Source organism: Sminthopsis crassicaudata, chromosome 2 (assembly GCF_048593235.1).
Source record: "Sminthopsis crassicaudata isolate SCR6 chromosome 2, ASM4859323v1, whole genome shotgun sequence".
Lineage (NCBI taxonomy): Eukaryota > Metazoa > Chordata > Mammalia > Dasyuromorphia > Dasyuridae > Sminthopsis > Sminthopsis crassicaudata.
Genome location: NC_133618.1, coordinates 574133582 through 574142165, shown reverse-complemented (window position 1 = coordinate 574142165; position 8584 = coordinate 574133582).

The following is an 8584-nucleotide window of genomic DNA, read 5'->3' as shown; positions in this document are numbered from 1 at the left end:
GAGGACTGAGTGGGAGGGAGAGAAGCAAACATGCCAGTGATGCTCAAGGGAAGCAGCAAGGGTCCCACAGCTGCGAAGTCATTCTTCAGCTTAACTTCCTTTCCACAGAACCCAGTGGATCTGAAAAAGGCCTAGGAGAAAACAAATCTTGAAACTCTTACCTTTATAACATATATTATGACAGAAATTTGATGGGTTCCTTAGATGGAATCACTTTGCAGGATTGTGAAAATCAGTGATTCACAACTAATGGGAAATCTCTCCCTTTCTCTCTCACCTGTGATGTTGCTGAACATTGCCTACCCCTCTCCCACCCCAAATCCCAATCCTCTTAGATGGATCAATGCTACCTCTCCAGATCCTGTTTATTTGGGTCTAGGCCCTGTGAGTATCATCCTAGATTTAGAACAGAACCTTGGAAGCCACCTTTTCTAAATCCCCTGTTTTACAGATGAGGAAACTGAGGCCTAGGGAAGTTAATTGTCTTACCCAAGGTCACATAGGTAATAGATGTCAGTCGGGATTTGAATTTTGGTGTTTGTTAAACAAGAGCAGAGACATCCTGGGTTTGGCTTCTATTTCTATTGTCTTTCTGTGGGGAACTAGATAGAGCTACTTACTCTACCAAACTATAAGTATCATGAGCACAGGGACGTCTTATCTAAACTTTGTAATATTCCTTATTGCCTACCACAATATTTTACACACAATTCAGTTACTGTTTTCAGTTACATCTGATTCTTTGTGACCACACTTGGAATTTTCTTGGTGGTTTGCCATTGCCTTCTCCAGCTCATTTTACATATGGGGAAACTGAGGCAAATAGAATTAAGTGACTTGCCCAGGGTTGCACAGTTAGTGTAACTGTGAGTTATAGGGAGATGAGTCTTCCTGACTCCAGGAGTTATACTATGCCATCTTGCTGCCCCATTCTACACATAGTGAGAACTAAATAAATTATTATTGATACAAGTTAAAATGATCTGGGATGCTAGCAATAGTTGATCAAATTGACAGACTCACCCACCTACTGATAAGAATTTGTTCTAGACTAAACTGGTTAGCTTTCTCTGAGATTGTAACTCTGAGATTCATCATATCAATTAGTCAACTAGTTTTTATGAAATGACTTCTAATTGCCAGGGCACGGTGCTGCTAGTCAATAGGGATAGCAGCACAAAGAATGAAACAATCCCTATGTGCAATAAGCTTATATTCTAAATATATGAGCATAAGTACAAAGTTAATAAATACATATTTATAAATGGTCAAAGGATATGAACAGACAATTTTCAGATGATGAAATTAAAACTATTTCCACTCATATGAAAGAGTGTTCCAAATCACTATTGATCAGAGAAATGCAAATTAAGACAACTCTGAGATATCATTACACACCTGTCAGATTGGCTAAGATGACAGGAACAAATAACAATGAATGTTGGAGGGGATGTGGGGAAACTGGGACACTGATGCATTGTTGGTGGAGTTGTGAAAGAATCCAACCATTCTGGAGAGCAATCTGGAATTATGCCCAATAAGTTATCAAACTGTGCGTACCCTTTGACCCAGCCATAATACTACTGGGCTTATATCCCAAGGAAATACTAAAGAAGGGAAAGGGACCTGTATGTGCCAAAATGTTTGTGGCAGCCCTTTTCATAGTGGCTAGAAACTGGAATATGAATGGATGCCCATCAATTGGAGAATGGTTGGGTAAATTATGGTATATGAATGTTATGGAATATTATTGTTCTGTAAGAAATGACCAACAGGAGAAATACAGAGAGGATTGGAGAGACTTACATCAACTGATGCTGAGTGAAAAGAGCAGAATCAGGAGATCATTATACACTTCAACAATGATACTGTATGAGGATGTATTCTGATGGAAGTGGAAATCTTCAACATAGAGAAGAGCAAATCCAAATCCAATTGATCAATGATGGACAGAATCAGTTACATCCAGAAAAGGAACACTGGGAAATGAGTGTAAACTGTTAGCATTGGGGTTTTTTTTTTGTTGTTGTTTTGTTTTGTTTTGTTTTGTTTCTCTTCCCAGATTATTTTTACCTTGCGAATACAATCCTTCCTTTGCAACAACAACAACAAAATTTGGTTCTGCACATATATATTGTACCTAGGATATACTATAAGATATTTAATATGTATGGGAATGCCTGCCATCTAGGGGAGGGGGTGGAGGGAAGAAGGGGAAAAACTGGGAACAGAAGGGAGTACAAGGGATAATGTTGTTATAAATAAATACATGTTTATGTGTACATATATATGTAGATACACACATATATGCTTATATATACAGACAAAGTAGTTAAATACAAAGTAATTTGGAATGAAAGTTACTACCGTTTAGGAGGATCAGGAGAGAGCTTCATGCAGAAGATAGTGTCTGAGATGCCTTTTAAAGGAAGAGAGAAACTCTATGTTCCTATATTATTGTGCCCAGGGAAGAAATAAGTACCGTTACACTAGAAGCCCCTCTATTTTTTGTTTGCTTGTTTTTCTTTGTTTTCAGAACCAGCTTGTGAATCACAGTTTTCTCCTATCCACCAGATGCCCCATGAAAATTAACCTTCCTGCATCAGACCTAGGGCTCAGGGCAACAGATCCAAATCTTCCATTCCCTGGAAACATCTCCAGTCTGGAAACTAATAGCAGAATGACAATTTAAAAAGGCTTGTGAGCTGCTGACCCGTTATCATTCAGTTATGTAAGAACAACCAAAGTAAAGGTCATTTTCTTGGGGTAATTGCTGTCTTCGAAGATTACAGGGAAGATTATTTTCACTGAGCTAGTTATAGTATAAATCCTTAGGAGATGCCTTACACCAAGGTCAAAATAACTGTTATTAAGTAGAAAATACATTTTCCAACAGTTTCTCCCCCCCCCCCCCCCCCCGCAATGGTTTGTCATATTCATCTTCGGAGCTGACTGTGGCAGTGAAAATATCTGACCCAACCTTGTAGTCACCAGGTGGCCTTAGGCTGGAGTAGCTGTAGCTTATTCAGGAGAACAGCTGTTCCTTGGTTCCCTCGGACTATGAAAGGACTGCAGGAGAGGCTTGATCCTGTGCAAGAGACGGGCCTTGAATTGTATGCTAGAACTTACAGACTCCTTATTATAAGCCTAGGCACCTCCCCATGGGAGCAGGGAAAATGGTCCCAGTGGTGGGAGATGGTAACCATTAATTAGTCCTGTACTAGGAGTTGCCAATCACATGAAGCTTTGAACTGTATAACTAGCTGACTGTACAGGCCATAGATCAGGGAATATCACTATTTCCACAAAATAGGTGATAGTTTGTAGAGCAGAATCTTATAGTTAGAAGAATCCTTGTAAAACCTACATCAGGTTATTCATCTACTTGGGGAAGGGGGAAGGAGAGGTAGGAGGGAGAAAATTTTGGAATTGAAAATCTTATAAAAAAATGAATGTTGAAAAATATCTTTACATGTAATTAGAGAAAATAAAATACTATTTGCATTTTTTAAAAAGACAAAAAAAGAAATCTAATCCATCAAACTTATAGACATTTCAAAAATGGAAATTCAATTTACTTGCATATATTTATATACATACACACATATGTTTTGAGAGATTTGTTTCTTTTTTTTCCAGAAGGGATGAGAGAGAAAATGAAGGCTTGCTAATTGAAAAAATAAAATGTAATTTTAAAAAAGAAATCTAATTCATCTCCTTCATATTATAGATAAAGGAATCAAGGTTAAGAGAGGTGAAGTCACTAACCCAAAGTCACAAACCTGGCTTGTGGCAGAACTTGTGATAGAATCCACATCTCTTAGTTCCTAGGTCTGTGTTCTTTTTGTCATATGACAGTGTCGCCCAGCTATCACATATATAAGAATCTGGTCCAACACAACACAATAAGTATTTTAAAAATTTTTTTCAATAGTATTTTATTCTCCCAAATACATGTAAAGATAATTTTCAACATACATTTCTATAAAACTCTATCCCTTCCTTACCCCCTCCTTCCCCAATACAGCAAGCAATCTGACATAGATTAAACATGTATAATCCTTTTAAATATATTTCTATATTTGTCATGTTGTATAAGAAAAATCAGACCAAAAGGAAAAAAAATGAGAAAGAAAAAAACAAACAACAAACAAAAAAGATGAAAATACTATGCTTTGATCTATCAATATTTAACCTCCATAGTTCTCTCTGGATATGATTAGTATTTTCCATTCCATTCCAATGGAATTGTCTTAAATAACCACATATAATAACCATATATTAAGCACCTAACATGTCCAGAGATATGAAGGCAAAAGAAAAAATAAAGCACTTCCTGTCCCCTTGAAATTTGGCTTCAGACCTTATCAACTGCAATTTATATCTCCAGTTACCATTGGTTTCTTAGTTACCAAATCCAAGTGTCTTTTCTCAATCCTTATACTTCTTGATCTCTGGTGTATTGGATGCTGTGGACCACCTTCTGCTTCTCCTGGATATTCACTCCTCTCTGGGCTCTTCTTTAATGTTTTTCCTATTAATAAAACCATGTCTTCTTCTGATGTTGAACCACTGATGGTGCTCAAGACGTGGTGAAAAGTGGTCCGTACTAGGCCTTCTCTCTGTACACTCTTTGTAAGTGACTTCATCAGCTCCCATGGGTACTCTTTGAACTTCTACATAGATAAAATCTCTATGTACCCCACCCCACACCAAAGGCCCTGCTTCCATCCTAGCCCCCAAAGTCATTTCCAAGGAATCAGTTTTCATGGCGTGGATTCCTGATACCTGTCCTTTGTTCCGTGTCTCCTCAGCAGTCAGTTACTAAACTCCAAAAAAGAAAGTTCTTTTCACCAAGTCTTAGTACCATCAGTGGTTCAATATCAGAAATAGATATGGTCAAATTGTATCTAGGATATACTATAACACATTTAATATGTATGGGAATGCCTGCCATCTAGGGGAGGGGGTAGAGGGAAGGAGGGGAAAATTCGGAACAGAAGTGAGTGCAAGGAATAATGTTGTAAAAAATTACCTATGCATATGTACTGTCAAAAATGTTATAATTATTAAATTAATAAAATAAAAAAAGAAATAGATATGGTTTTATTAATGGAAAGAACACTAAAGAAAATTGATTGAACTATTGCAGTAGCCTCCGAGAGCCCTGCCACTAATCCATTCTCCACACAGCAGCCAAAGGGAACTTTCCTAATGCATACATCAGAATATACCATTCCCTGCTTTATAAACTCCAATGGCTCTTGAGACCTCTATTTAAATACAAACTTCTTTGTCATTTAAAGCTTTCCCCAACCTAGCTCCAATCTGACATTCCAGGTCTACTATGCATTGCCTCCACTCTCTGTGACTCTGCCAAAGTGGTTTTTTAATCCTAGACATGACATTCTATTTCCTATTTCCAAGGCTTTGCAACATCTCCCAAGTTTGATGCATTACCCTTTCTCCTTCTGCCTAGAGTCTCTAGTTTTTTTCCAAAGGTCATCTCACACATGATCTCCTTCATCCTCCATCTCCATGAGCTGCTAGTGCCTTCTCCTGAAGTTACCTCAATTTACTTTGCATATATTTTGTTTATATTTATACATGTATGTGTTGTTTCTTGTGATTGAATGATAAATCCTTGAGGGCAGGTGAATTTCATTTTTGTCTTTGTTATTCCTAATACCCAGTACTAGTGTTTGTTAATTTGTTGATTATTACTCCCACTTCAGAGGCACGGTGCAATACTTTGGTGGATAATTTGACAAGTCGTAGTAAAATAGTCATTGCCTAATAGCCCAATGATCTCCAGTGATAAGTCTCTTCAAACATAGGGTCTATGGGTCTAGTTCCCACCTGCTGTCAGGGAGCATCTTTAGCACTGTCTTTCTTGGTCCTAGCATCAAGTGGGAGCTTTAGTGCCATTTTCTGGCCACGTGATGGCCTGATGCTAAAAGGACTGGGTGTCTTGTCCCGTTATTCTCCCTCTTCCCCCTTGTCCTGTACATTTCCTTTAATATTGATCTGACATATTATTCTAAAGCATTAAGTCCTTTCAGTGGCCTACTCTTTTGGTGGAAGAAAGAAGATGAAAGCTCTCTCCAAAACTTTTCTTACTCATCAGGTAGGGAAGATCTGAGCATGCTCCATTGGAAGGAGTTAATCAGTGTGGAATATCCTTCACAGCCATCTCCCTATCCCCAACGAGGCTAGGCTGGTCATAGCTTGACGTCTCCATCATGTATCTGGACCATACCCAGAGCCTTTTCCAGCCTGGTAGGACCTGTCAGAACTTGTGCTCCACAGGTATAATAAACCTTTGGGAATTCACAGTCACCTCTGTGCCACAATGAGGCACTAATCATAAGTGAGAAAGTCCATTGCAATTAAAAGACATGTCAGGATCTGTTCTAATGTTCTACCCATACAGTTCTACTAGTAAAGTGCCACTGCTTTCCTACCTCCCACTTTCTAGATCAAGGTTAGCTTCTTCTCCAAGAAACGTAGAAACCTTCCTGGCTGGGATAGTAGATTCCTCAGAATTAAGTTTTCCTTGGGAGCTGGCTTACCTGCCATTTCTTTTTTTTGCATTGTCATGTACCTTTGCTACTTGATGATATCCTGGTTCTGACTAATGGGCCAGGTATCTGAGTGCCTTTCTTGCTTCGTCTTTTGGTATTTGTGCCTTCCTGATTACCTGGTTACAATCTATATTCCTGCTCTGACTTACGGGAATATTCTGAGATGGCATGTCTTCTCTGAGCTTTTTCTGCCCAACCTGCCTGGCACAGTGCTATGCACTATGCTTAATACAAGTGTTTCCCCATATATTTGTTAGCCTAATTTAGACTAAGTAACCTTGAGGAAAAATAAGATGATTAACTAATGAAAAGTTCTTCTTGAGGAGCTATCTTGCAACTATAGTCTGGACAGAGAAGATGGCAGCCACATGATATTCAGTGGGGCTCCTTGGAATAATATAGTGCAGAAAATAGGGGGTGCCACCAACATAGAGGAAGCAGGGAAGATAATTTAGATCTGCCAAAGAACAGGGATTGTCATAAGCCACATCACCAAGGCAAGACTAGGTGCTGTGAGATCAAGTCATTGTAGCTGGGTAGAATAGTCAGAAAAAAGAGTCTTGGATTCCCAAATCTGATGGAGTCAGATTAGCTTTGCAACTAAGAAGTGTTGTACTATTTAAAAAGTGGCTTTTTTTTTTAAACAATTTGGATTTCATTAAAGAAAGTTCTGCAATTGTGGAGCTTGTTACAATGAGCACAAAGTTACCTACAGGCATTGGAGAACATCACTATCTATAAGAACTTCCTTTTTGATTTGTATTCTGTGCTGGATATCCTCTAAGAGTGGTCTTGGAGAGTATATAGCTCCCTGACATATGCCTCATTTGATATTAATAATCAGAAAACTGTCAAACAAGATGATCTCTGTTATACCTTTCAAGGAATCTTATGTGATTAGAACATATGCATAGGAGACACCTTGTTGGGAAGGAGCTTTTAAGATGGCATTTTGCTTTAGGCAAGGTAGAATATAGTATTTTCCATTCTTTTCAATAAATTGCATAAAGATGGAACATATTATAGAATATAATTTACAAAAGTCTAAGTCTTCCCTTTCTGTTCTTTTCTCACAACTTGCTTATGTCCTCAGGACATAGGTAAAATATTTTCATAAAGATTTTGTAGAAATATGAAAGTAAGCATGTAGGTTGGCACTTGTTGATATTTTCTCAATTACTTTTTGTTGTTTATTTTCAGCCAAATTTGATTTTTAGTAATCCCATTTGGGGTTTTATTGAGAAAGATTCTGAAGTAGTTTGTTATTTTCTATTCTAGCACATTTTACAATGTCTTCAAAATTATGTCTCCTACAACAGTGGATAACAGTCCTGGACCAGGAGCTAGGAAGCAGAGTTCAGATCTGGCACACAGATCCTTACTAATTGTTTGACTCTGGGAAAGTCACTTAACTGTTACCTGCCTCAGTTTCCTTACCTATGAAGATAACAATACAACTTTTCTAGGGTTAGTGAGATAATCATATGGGATAACATCTGTAAAGTACTTTGAAAACCTTAAAATGATACATGAATCCTGGCTATTTTACTTGATCTGGTTCATCTGTTTTTCCTATCTTGATTTTCTTTTAAGTCATACTTCCTTCCTCATGTAGGGTGTCCTATTAGAATCTGAATGTGATGGTGGTTCTATCACTAATAGTTATTAGAGTACATAACAAAAAATCTTTACAGATCTTTTCCATTTTTCTTCTGCTGGTTGCTCTCTTTCCTCTTTTTTTCCTCCCATAAATCTAATTCATTTGCAAGACAAGACATCACCCTTGTGCTATCATTTTTCCTCTGAGAATGAAAAACAAAAAACATTTTCTTTTTACATGTCCTTGAAATGATTCACTTTAAGTAGAGGTTTTCAGTAAACTTCCTTTTCCCTCTCATAGCCTTTTGATGTTTTATTCAGTGATAGTTCTTTTATTCTTTTACCCTTCTTCTATGCTGCATATAGACATAAATAAATACAAGGAGATTTGAGGAATGAGA